The sequence below is a fragment of the Sinocyclocheilus anshuiensis genome, unplaced genomic scaffold (assembly GCF_001515605.1).
Source record: "Sinocyclocheilus anshuiensis isolate Anshui unplaced genomic scaffold, SAMN03320099.WGS_v1.1 scaffold543, whole genome shotgun sequence".
Taxonomy (NCBI): Eukaryota; Metazoa; Chordata; class Actinopteri; order Cypriniformes; family Cyprinidae; genus Sinocyclocheilus; species Sinocyclocheilus anshuiensis.
The window spans coordinates 374,502-392,011 of NW_015552590.1; the positions used below are offsets into that span (position 1 = coordinate 374,502).

Genomic DNA, 17,510 nt, shown 5'->3' on the forward strand with positions numbered 1-17,510 from the left:
CAGTTTTAATATATAAGCAACAGATTTGTTTATTAAAAGGTTATTTTACTAAGCAAATTGAGGTGAAAGATATAGAGCCTATAATGCAACAATAAAGTGTAAAGGTAAGGTCAAAGGTCACCGAATTATTATTATGTTTTTTTAATCATTAGGGTAAATAATAGGTTAATTTTGAAATATATTCATAGCAACCATGAGCAACATACTAAAACCAACTCTGAACTCCTTAGCAACTGCATAGTTATGCCTTAGAAACTACAAACATCTTAGCATGACAGTTTTTGCGCAACTAAGTTTTTGAAACATTTGTTTAAAAATAAACAAGACATAAATAAATGTATTGTAAATTTAATTACATAAATTTACTATACAAAATTAAACATTATAAATAAATTAGCATTTATATTTTTAAAAATATTAATTTTAAATAAAGATACATATCAAGTCAAGTCAAGTCAAGTCTGCTTTATTGTCAATTCTTCCACATGTACAGCACATACACACAGAGAATTGAAATTGCGTTACTCTCAGACCCTTGGTGCATACAGATAACACTAACAGTAGAACATAAATACAGATATACAGATTAAATATAAAATACAACTGTACAAATAAGGTAAAATGTAAAAAAATATATAAAGCAGAAATGTACAAAATTGGTCAAATAAAATATTGTAAAAAAAATATTTTATAAATATATTAATACTAAAAAAAATTAATATTCATAAATATTGACAAATAATAATAGCTATTTATAATTTATACTAAATCCAATACCTAATAAATCCATGGCACCTTAAAGAGCTTTTAACATTGCATTTGGATAATAATAATACTAATAATAACAACACCAACACCAAAATAACTCTATTTTCTGAAAAAAGAATGTTAAAAATGTGTCAATTAAATATGAATAATATGTGTATTAATATTAATTAATAAATACTTAAATATATTTTAATACTGCTACTACAATAAATACATAAATGAATAAATAAGTAAACTTGCATTTTAATTTTTTTTTTTTAAATATTCTTTAAATAAAACATTGACAAACAAACAAATAAATAAATACTACATTATTACTACAATAACTTATTTGAGTAAAAACTGTCCGTAAAAGTTAAACAGACAGACACAAAAAAAATCAAACACTGATTTAAAACACTGATTTGGGCGGAAACTTTGTTAAATAAATAAATAGAGATTTGCATAGGTGTGGAAGGAAAATAAATAAATAGCTCACATGAACCAAATCTCTTTTTTTCTATAACATGGTCTGATTAATCATACACAATAAAACTAGAAACATGTAAGATAGTGGTTAAACGGATCGTAGTTGATCCGTGATCCGTACGGACCAAGCTCCACGGTTCGGCACGCATGTGATCCGCAGATTAACTGCAAAATGTAACCATAATAGAGTATACGTTTATCATTTGTTCGTATTTACACACGCAAGCGAATTTTAAACAATACCAGAGAGAAAAGGCGAAACTCGATTCGTTACTCGCGCGCTGTTCTCTACGAACACCGAACTGAATCCGCTTCTGAATCCTCTGAACAGACACATACACATAAAATTATGACTAAATACCCATCTTGACAATCATTCAGGTAAACGCAGTCAGTTATGTCTCAAGTGAATGAAAACAGCTGAGAAAGAAATCGGATGTGATGTGTATCATTATATAGGATCCGTGCATCAGGTCTTAAAGGGACAGCAGCCTATAAATACTGCTGCTGTCATTAATGATCATCAAACAACAAAACAGCTGTGATAAAAAAAATCTATATTTAATTTATACAGTGAACACTATGCAGTGTTATTTTCCATAATTATTAAATTTCCAGGGACGCGGGAAGTAGGGGTGCTGAGGGGGCTGCAGCACCCCCTGTTTTCACATGGTTGCAAATGCAACGCCAGGTTTGTTCATTTAAATTTATTCAGTTTTAGCATTTAATAAGTTATTTGTAATGATATCTGAAATGTAAATTGTAAGTGTGCTATAATAAACCCATGTTTATATTTATAAACATGATTAATTGTACTTGTGATGTTTTCTATATGGGCCGATTAGCCTAATCCTCATGAACACGTGACGCTAGCGTATCTATGTGTATTTGTTCTTATTTTTACTGGCTGTTCTCTTGTCTCTTTAATCGTGTTTAAACTTTCTTAGTTAATCTAGTAGTATTTGCTGTGGTATCAAAGCAGTACTTCGCTTTAAGTAATAAATGGAAAGCAAGTTAAATTGAAATATTTTATTTTCTTGCTGATCCGAAAAATGATCCGATCCGTGGGTCAAAAACCGTAATGTGATCCGAACCGTGAGATTTCTGATCCGTTGAACCACTAATGTAAGATAAATAACATAAATAGGGTCAACTTTAATAGAAATGAGCATGTTTTCTAACTTAGCCTTGATTCCACATTTCATGCAGCACAGTAAATCCGTCATTTCTTCATCTGCACAGCTGTAAAACATTCCTCAGATAATCTGCCGCTTTTTTTTAACAAGGTGCGAGGGAGTGACATTTAATGAGCACAGGCATATCCTCATCCAGATCTGGGTATTTAATTACACTGCGCTGTTCCGTCTACCTGGCCTCGCGCTCCAAACATTAACCCCGACACGGCGCGCGCCGCAGATGATGAACGGCTCCAGCCATTGTGCCGAAGAGATGTTTGCAATTTCTCTCTCGCGTGATTAATCAATCCCAAACGCGCACAAGCTCGTTCAATTACGCCGCGTGCGTGGGGCCCATATTGATCGTTTTATTTCTGAAATAAGTGGGAAGGACGTCGGCTCGCTGCCAGCTCTTATGAAATATCATTCGCGGTTGCCATAGAGATGTGACACGGTAATGAGGAACGAGTCTTAAGCGCCCAAACTTCTGACAGGAAAAAACGAATTATTTAAACTGACTTTAAAAACGGAGAGCAAGTAATACAAGGATGTATAGATTCTTATTGGACATCAGAGCATGTTTGCAATGTTAAATACGCAAAACACAGTTTTTATGCGCAGTATGAACTCCAGCATACGTAAACACAAAGTTTTGTTTGCCTTTGTAGGCTAATAAATAAAATGGCAAATTCAATTTGAATAAAAGGGGGACAACTAGGAAAAAGTGTGCAAATGCAGACAAGCAAATAAAGAGCAGATTAAAACAATAGAGGAGTTAGACAAAGTTAGATACAAAAGTGTAACTTTAACATATTTAAGAACTGCTGATAGATAAATAAATAAATACACAATACACACACATATACAGTATGTGTGTGTGTGTGTGTGTGTGTTATAGGCATGTTTGTAACCTCTGATTACAATAAACAAACAAACAAGCAATGTAACTTTAAATATTTAATAACCTAAACATTTAATTTGGAAATATATAATGAATAAATAAATAAATAATATACATATATACACAACACACACACACACTGTGTTTGATTCTAAACACAAATCACACTGTGTGTGATTATAAGCAAACAATAAATAAATGGATAAAGCTATGATTAAAATATAATAATACATTAATATAAATATTTTTTTCAATTCATTTCATATTAATTAACATTTATTAAATATTGAAGTTAAATAAATAAATAAATACACACACACACATACATGCATACATACATAAAACTGGTGGTCTCAGTCATTTGGACTCCACTGTATGTTAAGCAGCCTAAAAAAATAACTGAATTTCATTTAATTCGAAACCATTTTTCTTGAAAAGTTGTGTTTTGGGGAGCCTCTGTATATTGCTAGTTCTGTTAACCCAGCTTGAAAATAATTTCAGGAATTTTCTCTACACTTTTCCTTCCATCTCAAAGCTGTTTTCATGCTAAAAAGGTTTGAAGGTGGAAAAAGTGTGATTTACATAAACTAAGCCTGTGCTTCAAGAGTCGTTTGGAATGTCATCTCTGCGTTTCTCAGGGTCAGTCAAGCTGTCTGCTCGACTGAAAGTCGTCATGAGCTTCACAAATACGCTCTCGCAATAACCTGCAACAGCTTTTAGCGACAAAAACGATGTGGGTGATACGACGAGTCCTTGGACGCTCTTTTATCATTGCAATCTACATCACAGGGCATTCTGGCTTTGTGAAATGACAAGATCCAGCCTCGCCAGCTGTCTTCATTCTGCAAGTCGCCATTTTAAAGTCTGAAACGTTCTTCTCTTATCGCAGATGTCACCACAAAAACCTCTGGTGGAGGCGCCAAAAGGAAAAAAAATGTTCAAATGCAATGATTTTGCATCCGTTGTCCTGAGATCTTATCTGTTTCATCAGATATCTGAATTTCTTTTATCTTTGCAAAGTCAGATTTGCAAATGAAACATCATATTTTTTGCCCTTTATTAGATAAGTACTTCCTTTGCCTTCCTGTTCGCTTTAATAAGCGTTTGGCTGTAGCTTTTACTTGTGGATTCTGATTGGCTGAGTCTTTGTGAACTCAAGAGACCATCTCGCTTCAATTTCCAAAACGCTTCTGAATCGTACGGTTTCATAATGGGGCTAGATTAGCATAACAGAGCGGCGCTTCATAGTGTGTACAGTATTTCACTCTCACTGGGACATCCTGAGTGGAATGATTCAACTGGAATAGAAAACAATTATTTCATTTAATATCACATTCAACTGGCCTTTTTAAAAGAATCGCACAAAGGATCTCAGATGTATTATGAACAGCATTTCTGTTGCTAAGGCTAAGTATTAAAGTGTGATTGAATTAATTCAATGTTAAACTGTCATTTGATGAGGAGATAATTTTTTTGTTGTTGTTGTTGATTTATGATTTTCATATAAAACTGGCAAGAAGAAGAGGTGACAGTTATATCTAGAGAATATTGGGGGTGAAACATGGGCCAGTAAGTAACCACCTAGCAACCATCCAGAATACCTTAGAAACCACATACTGTAGAAACATGCAAAACATCCCAGAACACCTTAACATCCCTATAGCAACATGCTAAAAACAACCAAGAACACCACCCAAAAAACACCTTTACCACACAGAAACATGCTAAAAACCACTTAGAACACCACCCAAAAAGCACCTAAAACACCTTAGCAACCCCATAGCAACATGCTAAAAACCGTTCAGAACACCACCCAAAAACACCTAAAACACCTTAGCAACCCCATAGCAACATGCTAAAACCAACCCAGAACACCACCCACAAAACAACTAAAATACCTTAACCACAGCAACATGCTAAAAACAACCAAGAACACCACCCAAAAGAACACCTACAACACCTTAGCAACCTCACAGCAACATGCTAAAAACCACTCAGAACGCAACCCAAAAAACACTTGAAACACCTTAACAACCCCACAGCAACATGCTAAAAACCACTCAGAACACCACCCAAAAACACCTTAACAACAGCAGCATGCTAAAAAACACTCAGAACACCACCCCAAAACACCTAAAACACCTTTGCAACCCCACAGCAACATGCTAAAAACCACTCAGAACACCACCCAAAAACACCTTAACAACAGCAGCATGCTAAAAAACACTCAGAACACCACCCCAAAACACCTAAAACACCTTTGCAACCCCACAGCAACATGCTAAAAACCACTCAGAACACCACCCAGAAACACCCAAAACACCTTAGCAACCCCACAGCAACATGCTAAAAACCACTCAGAACACCACCCAGAAACACCCAAAACACCTTAGCAACCCCACAGCAACATGCTAAAAACCACTCAGAACACCACCCAGAAACACCTAAAACACCTTATCAACCCCACAGCAACATGCTAAAAGCCACTCAGAACACCACCCAGAAAACACCAACACTTTAGCAACCTCAAAGCAACATGCAAAAAAAACACTCAGAAAACCACCCAAACAACAACTAAAACAACCTTAACAACCCCACAGCAACATGTTAAAAACCACTCAGAACACCACCCAAAAACACCTAAAACACCTTAGCAACCCCACAGCAACATGCTAAAAGCCACTCAGAACTCCACCCAAAAAACACCTGAAACACCTTAACACCCCCACAGCAACATGCTAAAAACAACCAAGAACACCACCCAAAAGAACACCTACAACACCATAGCAACCTCACAGCAACATGCTAAAAACCACTCAGAACACCACCCAAAAACACATCTAAAACACCTTAGCATCCCCACAGCAACATGCTAAAAACCACTCAGAACTCCACCCAATAAAAAACACCTAAAACACATTAACCACAGCAGCATGCTAAAAAAACACAGAACACCACCCAAAAAAACACCTACAACACCTTAGCAACCTCACAGCAGCATGCTAAAAACCACTCAGAACACCACCCAAAAACACATTAACCACAGCAACATGCTAAAAACCACTCAGAACTCCACCCAAAAAACACCTAACCACAGCAACATGCTAAAAACCACTCAGAACACCACCCAAAAACACATTAACCACAGCAACATGCTAAAAACCACTCAGAACACCACCCAAAAACACATTAACCACAGCAACATGCTAAAAACCACTCAGAACACCACCCAAAAACACATTAACCACAGCAACATGCTAAAAACCACTCAGAAAATTTTTATTTTTATTTATTTATTAATTTATTAATTTTTTATTATGCTTGTATATCAGTAATTTTTTATTTGTTTTATACTAAGTAATGATTGTCTTGGAGTATGTGTATGTTTGACACATTTCAGGGTTTTGTGCCGCAATATCCTGTCATGTCAAACTTTAAATAAAACTAAACTAAACTAAAGAACACCACCCAGAAAACACCAACAACACTTTAGCAACCTCAAAGCAACATGCAAAAAACCACTCAGAACACCACCCAAAAACACCTTAACAACAGCAGCATGCTAAAAAACACTCAGAACACCACCCAAAAACACCAAAAACACCTTAGCAACCCCACAGCAACATGCTAAAAACCACTCAGAACACCACCCAGAAACACCTAAAACACCTTATCAACCCCACAGCAACATGCTAAAAACCACTCAGAAAATTTTTATTTTTATTTATTTATTAATTTATTAATTTTTTATTATGCTTGTATATCAGTAATTTTTTATTTGTTTTATACTAAGTAATGATTGTCTTGGAGTATGTGTATGTTTGACACATTTCAGGGTTTTGTGCCGCAATATCCTGTCATGTCAAACTTGAAATAAAACTAAACTAAACTAAAGAACACCACCCAGAAAACACCAACAACACTTTAGCAACCTCAAAGCAACATGCAAAAAACCACTCAGAACACCACCCAAAAACACATTAACCACAGCAACATGCTAAAAAACACTCAGAACACCACCCAAAAAACAACTAAAACAACCTTAACAACCCCACAGCAACATGTTAAAAACCACTCAGAACACCACCAAAAAACCCCTGAAACACCATAACAACCCCACAGCAACATGTTAAAACAATCCAGAACACCACCCACAAAACAACTAAAACACCTTAACCACAGCAACATACCAAAAACAAACCAGAACACCACCTCAAAAACACCTACAACACCATATCAACCTCACAGCAAAATGCTAAAAACCACTCAGAACACCCCCCCAAAAAACTCCTAAAACACCTTAGCAACCCCGTAGCAACATGCTAAAACAACACAGAACACCACCCAAAAAACACCTACAACACCTTAGCAACCTCACAGCAACAAGCTTAAAACGACTCAGAACACCACCCAAAAAACACCTAAAACATCTTAACCACAGCTACAGTAGCAACTACCTGGCACATGTGCTAAAAACAACCCAGAAGAACTTAGCAACCCCACAGCAACATGCTACACTGCTGAAAACAACAAAGTAACCCATTACAGAAATTGTAACGGTTTCTCCTACAAATACCATTAAAACCATTACAAACCGTCAACTAACTTTAAAAAATGGATTTCTGTAGTGTTTTGGGACATATCCCATTAGGATTTAATGGTTTTAACAAACCACCAATAGAAGGCGACCAATTACTAGTAGAGACCCACCATAGATATGTATAGGTAGGTGACACATTCAACCACTCCAGACACACAGACACGTCTGCCATCTTGAAATCTGTCATTCCAAATCTGTGATTTCTAGAATATTGCATCTTTACAATGTCACTAACTCATTGAAGTCCCCCAAAAAGACTTGTTGTCGACACGTCGACACGTCTGCCATCTTGGAACGGTCAATATGCCGTCAATCACAATAAAAACCAATGAGTTTCAAGATGCCACAGCATTGCGCAGCCTCTGGTTATAAAAACTACTGAAATTTAAATTCCTGAAGAAACTGGATAAACTTTTACAGGTAAGAATGTGTTCGTTTGTGTTTTTAGTAACTCAATATTCCAGGTTTTTAAGCTATAGTACCTTTTAAATGTCATGTTAGCTAATGGCTACGTCTTGTTGTATTGTATTCATTTAGCAAAGTCATCTGCTGAAGTCTATTGCAGATAGGTATTCATAAATGCATATAACTATGGTTGCAGACATACAGGCAACTTGCTCTCAAGTGTTCATGGACCGGCTTTGACATTCCATTATGGTGGCCCATAGAAACAGCCGCTAATAGGGCATCTAACTATACATATCTATACCATTACAGTTTCCATTAAAACCAATACAATTCCCATTATAACCAGTAAAACCATTACATAGCAGGGTAAAACCATTAGAAACCACAAATCAGCATGCTAAAAAATAAACAGCATACCGCTTTTATCACCAATTAACTACAGTTACAGAACAAGATCAGTCTTTACTTTTATTTAAATAAAATTCAATCATTAGTGGAAGAAAAAACATCATGATAAGCGTCAAATTTAAATGGACAAATTTACTTTTTTTTCTGCAAAATACCTCACTTTTTTTATTCAGTAGAAGAAAACAAGTGAGATGTGTTTGGAATAACATTACATCATTTTTCATGCATCCTCACCCTTCTAATCTGTTCATACATTCACTGCAGTATTGTACAGGCTACAGGAGAAACACCAGATAAGAGAGCATTAGGAGTCAGAGAGAGAGAGAGAGAGAGAGAGAGCGAGAGAAGAGGAGAAAGCGCAATTAAATTGCTCCCTCAGTTGTGTAATAGAACATGGCTTTTCATCTATCAATTCACGATCAACTTAATTGTTGAGTAAAAATGAGCATGCATTTGCATGTTTACGCCTCTGTCATCATGCACGTGCCAATGCACATTTTGCTATCATAAACAAAAATCTATCATTTCCCTTTAGTGTAGAATGTAGCACCAAATTTTAATAAAAATGAAAGCATTGTCATATAAATAAATTACATTTACATAAAAAATGTTCTGAAACACACACACATACATACATATATATATATATATATATATATATATATATATAATTTTCCTTTAAATATTGGTTGTATGAGAAAAACAAACAGATGTGTTCAATTCAGACGGGACTGAAATCACTAAATCTGTGAATCACAAATTTTCCTGACCTCCTCAGGAAAAACTAGTCCTAGTCAGTCCATACATGTTTATCTTTGTCAATGTGTGTGTGTGTGTGCTGCAGTTGTGCTGTAAGTCCCTCAGGGTCAGTCGCATCTCCCAAGCGAGCGAAAGCAAGAGACGGCCCTCACTAACCGACGCCACCACCTCATTCATCCGGAAACAGCTTGTTTTGGCCTCTCGCTCAAAGAAAGATGCGGTTGAGAGGAAACTGAAGCGTCAGATGAAAGGTTTCTGGCCTAAAAAGCTTGTCTTAAGCGCTCTGCGGACAGTCCTGCAGGTTACATTACTCATACCGGCTGACTACTCATAAATGAGCTCCACTTCCTGTCAACTCTGGTTCATCGGCTGCTTTAAGGGCATTTAGCTGTCAGAAGTGCGATTGTGTCCACATTCAGACAGCGATAAAGGGCCACGAAAGGGCACACAGAGACAAGACCTGAGAACTGGACACAGTGGAGAGGATATATTCCTCTGCTGTTCCAAACTGCACTGTGGGGGAGGCCGTCTGAAGACAATAAACACAGCAAAAACACATCCTGCTCAAATGACGCCAAATCTGTGAGGAAAGATCAGGCTCAAAAATAAATCTGCACACCAGAATCCAGGCTAACTTTTGGTTGTAGCACTTAAAATTATGGGATAATGCACTTATTTTTTTATTCTTATTATATTTGTTATATTAGTATATTAATACAAGTATCATTGTGTTGTTAATAATTACATTAATAATAATTACATTATATAAATATTAGAGTTAACTCATATCAAAATATATACACATATTAATAAATATTTTAACTGTAATGTTTTACTATATTTAATTTATATTTATATTATGAAAGTTATAAATGTTGATAATTAAGAATGTATCATATTTTTAAATTCTTTAAAAAATATTTAATAATTTATAATTATTTATATATTTAATTGTAGTAATAGTAATTACTATATATTATACTACTATATAATATAGAAAAATATAACATGCACAACATAATATATACATTTTTAATTATTAAATGTTATTATCATTTAAAATAATAGTTTTTTTATATGTAATTAATATATTAATTATGATCGTTTATGGATTTATATATAAATAATCTAAATTGTTTAATTAGTTTTAATTGTACTTTATTTTTTATAACAGATTAAAATTATATAGTATTTTATTTTTAAATACTGTATACATTGACAAAACCTTTATTTGTAAATATGTCATGATAAGTATTTTCAAATCTAGAATTAAAATATTAAATTAGAGTTTTTAAATTATACATATTGTCACAGATCAAGCCAGAGACAACAGGTAAGTGGATAAACAGGTATGGTTTATTGAGAGGATAGGGAAGCAGATCGTAAGGTTCAATGGCAGGTGAGTTTGACGCACTTGAGACAGTTCAAAGGTTATTAGCCGAGCAATGAAGGATATATGTCTTTTGCAGGATCGTCAGAGATTGCTGGCCAGCAACGAGGAAACACGGAGTAGGAGGAGCGTCGGAGGATAGTCAGAGGATCTAGGGAATAGTATACACAGGTAAGTAGCATACAAGGAGTCTGGTATAGTTCATGGAAGTGAACGGTAGACCGGGAGATGAGTGACTGAAGAGCGTGTTCTTGAAGGTGGCTTGATTGGAGACGGCAGGTGCAGGACGGGTACAAGGAAGGCCTCCAGGGCGGAGCAGGCAGTTCAAGGCGCCACGGAGGAGCAGGTAATCCAGGAGGCCATGGTGGAGCAGGGAGCTTGGGGCGCCATGGAGGCGCAGGTAGTCCGGGAGGCCATGGTGGACCAAGGAGCTTTGGGCACCACGGAGGAGCAGGTAGTCCAGGAAGCCATGGCGGTGCAGGCAGTTCAGGAGGCCATGGCAAAGCAGCCTCCGTGGCCGTGGCCCCAGGCCCGGCCTCTACGGCTGGAGCCCTACTACCCCCCCCACAAAAAATACTTGGAGGATAATGGGCTCCAAGGCCCTCTTCGGGGACTGGAACCCTCCCTGGGCTCAACGGGGGATCAGGAGCCCTCCCTGGGCTCAACTGGGGATCAGGAGCCCTCCCTGGGCTCAACTCGGGGGCAGGAGTCCTCACTGGGCTGAGCCCACAGTCTCTTTCTCCGCAATCTCCTCTTTTGGGCTGAGGAGAGGGAGATGACCGGCGGGCTTGACAGCGGAGAGGTCGGCGAACTTGAGTGCTGAACGGCCGGCAGGCTTGTATGAGCCGCAGCCGGCGGGCTTGACTGAGGATAGATGGGACTAATGGATGATGATCTGCTGAGGAACCGAGCCAGGCTGATGTAATCGGGCAGGGTACACCTGGACCCAGCCAGTGGCATCCGTTTAGCGAAACCACCCCAGAAACAGTCCACAAGAGCCCACCGGTTGAGGGAAGTCTGCTTAGAGCAGGTGAGAAATTCCCGGATGTACTCCTCCAGCGGACGGCCGTCCTGATAAATTTAACATAATCGTTCGAGGGGATCCATAGAGGTGAATGTTGCAGGTCCGATCTTCTGTCACAGATCAAGCCAGAGACAACAGGTTAGTGAATGAAATAGCAGGTTTATTGATAGGAATGGATGTGGCAGATTGGCTGAAGCAAAGGCGGGTGAGTATCCAACACAATTGACAGTTCTTAATGATACTTAGTTGAGCTCTGAAGATGGGTTTCTTTGCAGGTATGCGGAGGGTATGGGATCCAGGAGCGAAGGAGATCAACGTAGGAGGAACCTTGGGAATCTAAGGGCAAGTAGAGACAGGTAAGTAGCATATAGTGAGTCTGGTAAAGTTCAGGGTAGTGAACGGTAGACCGGACAGTGAGTGACTGGAAGGAGCATGCTTAGTGTGATCTGGTGTGAGTGGGGATCGTGACTGCAAAGAGGTGTAAGCTGGGGAGGATTCTGGGACATGGAGTCCAGAGCTGGTGACTGGTGACAGAGACTCCCTGACACATACATTATCTATCTATCTATCTATCTATCTATCTATCTATCTATCTATCTATCTATCTATCTATCTATCTATCTATCTATCTATCTATCTATCTATCTATCTATCTATCTATCTATCTATCTATCTATCTATCTATCTATCTATCTATCTATCTATCTATCTATCTATCTATCTATCTATCTATCTATCTATCTATCTATCTATCTATCTATCTATCTATCTATCTATCTATCTATCTATCTATCTATCTAGCTGCGTCACCTGCGTAGAAAGCAGGCATGGCCATGGGACTGGCAGAGGCAGATTGAGGAGCAGTGACTGGCATGAGAGAGGCCCGAAGGGTGTTCACCAGTTCCTCAAGGACTTCTGCGGGAGTGGGAGGCCAGGGATCCCTAGAGGTGAATGTTGTTGTTCCGGTCTGCTGTCACAGATCAAGCCAGATACAATAGTTAAGTGGATAAACAGGTATGGTTTATTGAGAGGATAGGGAAGCAGATCGTAAGGTTCAATGGCAGGTGAGTTTGAAGCACTTGAGACAGTTCAAAGGTTCTTAGCTGAGCAATGAAGAACATATGTCTTTTGCAGGCTCATCAAAGATTGCTGGCCAGCAACGAGGAAACACGGAGTAGGAGGATCGTCGGAGGATCATCAGAGGATCTAGGGAATAGTATACACAGGTAAGTAGCATACAAGGAGTCTGGTATAGTTCATGGAAGTGAACAGTAGACCGAGACTCCCTGACACATACATTATCTATCTATCTATCTATCTATCTATCTACACACACACGATTTGTAATCCATTAAAAATAATTAAAAATAAACAAAGTTTATTAAAAAAGTTATTTGAAAAAAATAAAAAATAAATAATAAAATAATAATATAATAACAAATATTTCTTACTGAATGCTAACCATATTTTATGCAATAACATTTACAAACTACTACAAAGAATACCATGGCATTGCCACGATGCATGTTTTAAAAACCATTGTATAATTATTGCACTTTTTTTGTACGTTGTTGGCTCAAAACCAAGTTAAAATGTTTCTTTAAAATTAGGGTTAATGGGTTTAGTCAAATAAATTAATTTGGAAAACTTTCTTGTAATTAAAATAAATAATTTAATTAATTAAATAAATAAATATTTTTTTTTTTATGGCTTTTTTTTAAGACTCAGATTGTAGTTCTTCGGAATCACTAGGTAGGCCTATTGATTAAATGTTTGGCCTACATTTTAGACCATGAAAGCCTAATGTCTAACCTTCTGCATTAAAGTCTTCACAAGTTGGCTTTTCGATTGCTGGCTCTTCTTGCATTGCAACACGTAATCTTTTAAACATTTACATTTGCAAATTATCTCTAAAATAAACCAAACCGATTCCCAACAGTGACTCCCAAACATGCATTTCCATGTATACATGAACCTAAACATCTATTTTTTTGCATCCATCGCATTTGCATCCCATTTAGAGCTCTAACTCAGTCACGGTTCTAAGATTTAATTATGATTTGAGTGTGTGTGTAAATGCGACACCGCAGGGAACATTACTACACGAATGCGTCGATCGCTTTCACCAGCTGTAGTGCGCAAAAAGTCAGCGGTTTTTGGGTCATTGCACATGATGGAATCCGCCTCATTCCCGGCAGAAACGCCATAAATGCTAAACGAGCCACAGAAATCAAAAAACATCTACAGAACACCAATGATCTCGCACAGCGGTGTCGCCCATCTGCCGCTGTAATATGGCAGAGCGTTCTGCTCGAACAAAATATGGCTGTCCTAAAAGTTATTTCCCGTTTTACGCTGTGAGGATGGACAAACATGCAGCATTTTTCCTCTCAGGTTGATAAAACACATGGTGCCCTCTGTTCAACATCACGATCATACAAAGCCGTTTTGATCAGATCCTCCGCCAATATGCCGGAATGGATGTTCACCACCACCTGCGAGCTTTGTGCCGTTTGGCCTTCGCGTGATGCTCGGACTGAGATGAGGGGAGTGCTTTCTGACGGGACTGGCTCGGGCGTTTGGTGGGCAGAGATTCAGACGGGTCCAGATAATGTCAGCGATGGTGAATGTGGCTCGAACGCTCGTATTCTTTAGCGAACAGCCATCTGCTCTGGGAGAGATTCATGCTGAAAATGCAAATCAAGTGAAAGCAGGATGTTTTGTTGTATTCACACACTGTCATCATTTTTTTTAACAGACTTAGAAGTTGCAGGCCAATGTAATTAATAATAATAATAACAATAGTAGTAGTAATAATAATTATTATTTTTATTATTATCGCTAAGTATTAGTAATTTTTAATTAATTATTAATGAACTTATTATAATATAATTATTAATGACATTAACAATATAATAACAATATTATTATTATTATTAATACTACTACTACTACTACTACTACTAATATTATTATTATTATCATGATTATTAATAATAATATAACTTGACAATAACCAATAAAGATAACAATAATTATATTTTAGCATTAGAAACACTACTGTGACAGAACATAAAAAAATTATTAATGTTCATAAAATAAATATAAAGATTGGTTTTGGTAATCACCAATACTGTTAGTTTAAGGCAACTGTGGCACAAACGACACACACACACTTGTGTGTGTCTGTGTGTGTGTGTGTGTGTGTGTCCATAAAAAGTTACTGTAATTTAATTATGAGAATTTTAAAATGTAATATAATGTAATTACAAGTACTTAATTTTTGGAATTACGTAATCCAGATTACATGTATTTCCAGATCTATTACAATGTATATACTATATACAGTGTATACACACACACACATATATATATATATATATATATATATACACATACAATTTCTCATATTTAACAAAAATGCTAATTAATTTTCTTAAAACTTTAATATTTCTTTTATTTTTAGTTTCATGTTTCTATAGGCCTATACATATATTGTACATAATTAATAAAATATTTTTGTAGAATTATTATTCAAATATTGTAATAAAATCATTTAGAATATATTTAGTAATATTAACATTAATAACAGTAATAACAATAATTTAGCAAAAATGCAAATATTTTCTTAAAAAAAGGATTTTCAGTACAGTACATCTTCCTGTTTTCTCTGGATAATCATTTCCAGCACCCAAAAGCATTTCACACCGCATTTTTATCAGACTCTCTCAGACTCAAAATGCACAACCACACACCAAAAAGACCTCAAAACCGATCATCCATTCGAATGGACAGTTTTATGAATTGCACAAGACACTCACGTAGCTACTCCATCTGCAAAACCCATTCCAATCCCAAGAGACATCAATAAAAGCCTGTCCTTATTTACACAGCCAAGAAGTGAACCTCATCTGCTTGCCCTGGGAAACTGCCGTACCCTTACCGGACATAATTCCTGCGATCATAATATCCACAACCATTATGAACGACTGGAGTAGAAGCCTTTTCAAACATCGCCGGGACACAGTCACTTAACCGTCCACGGGATCAGCGGGTCAGTGATGATACGGCACTCAGCTCGCTAATGCACATGTTAAGGGCCGTGAATGGACTGAGAGTCATTGCGTAAGACCCATAACGGCGCTCTCGAGTGTTCTTGGGAACACACGGATCCATTATCCCCCGTACTTTTATTACGCCTAATTAAAATGTAAGGACAATAGGGTCGTTTCGTCTTTTTGAGGCCTTCGGCGGTGGACAAAATCTGTTGATCAAACACCAGACGACTCACTTCATATTCAATGTGTGTCGTTGGATAACATACGACCCTACAACGTCGGAATCGGATAACGAATTGCTACCCGAATTGCGTCATTTAAAACCTCTAAAAGGGTCTTAATGGCACAGGAACTAGAGTTTATGTCCATCTATTAGCTCAAGAGTCAGCCTATCGGACACAGACTTGGGACGCACCTGTGAATGGGTTGCATTAATAGCCCAACGGCGCACTTGGACGTCCCACATTGGTTCAGGTGCACTTAGGGCTCTTAAGTGAACTTACTTTTGCTGCATTGTGTATTTCGGGAGACAATTATTGTCTCGAGAAGCGCTCTGTGAGACTTGTGTGCTAGTTCCAGTCGTCTGTAAATACACAGGTTGCGAACTCTAGTTAAAGAGGACGAGTGTGGTGGAAAAGCAGAGGTGAAATTGGTTTGTGAAAGTAAGAGTGTCCTTCACACGGCCCGGTAACTTTGAACCCCCTCTGCGCAACAATAACCCACAGCAACATGCAGGCGTTTCATCAGAGAAAACAATCGGAGAGAATCGTGTGTGCAACCCCGGACCACAAAGAAATACGGCTCGGTTCTAGTGCATTGTGGCGGTTTAGCGTTCTTTAAAGGAATATTCTGGGTTCAATAGAAGTACTTTGATATTAATGTATTCATATTCCCAGATTAATATTTGAGATCAAAATATTCATATGCCATGTATTTACATGATACTCCAAGTAGATTTTTCGATCAATCTTTTTAATTAGTATTTTAGTTTCAAATATACAGACAGACAGACAGATAGATAGATTATTGTGTAATATTTATTTATTTAGTTAGTAAGTTTAATGTTTCTACATAAAATTTTAGGTTAGCATAATTTATGATTTACATTTCAGTAAATTTAATAAGAAAATAATTCAATAATAATAATAATAATAATAATATACACAAATAGTACAATATAATAATATATAACATTATTATTATTATTATTGTTGTTGTTGTTGTTGTTGATAGCCATGGCACATATAATCAATGTAATATTAGTATTTATTTATTAATGAGTTTATAATAATAATAATAATAATAAACATACTAATAAATCATATAAAATCATATATGAAGTGATATAATACACACACACACACACACACACACACACACACATTTCATGGTTTTATACATAAAAAGCACATCATTTATCAGATGTTTTAGCAGATTAAATATTCAAAGAATACCATGGTATGCCAAGGTACATGCGCAAAATGACACTACTACTACTACTACTAGTAGTAGTAGTAGTAGTAGTATATTCTATTTTTAGTGTGTATATAT

At 36.7% G+C, this 17,510-nt stretch overlaps 1 pseudogene; it reads right to left on the reverse strand.

Moving 5' to 3' along the window:
• The window catches only part of LOC107665510 (low-density lipoprotein receptor-related protein 1B-like), a 312,996-nt pseudogene that overhangs the window by 263,910 nt on the left and 31,576 nt on the right, over window positions 1-17,510 (reverse strand).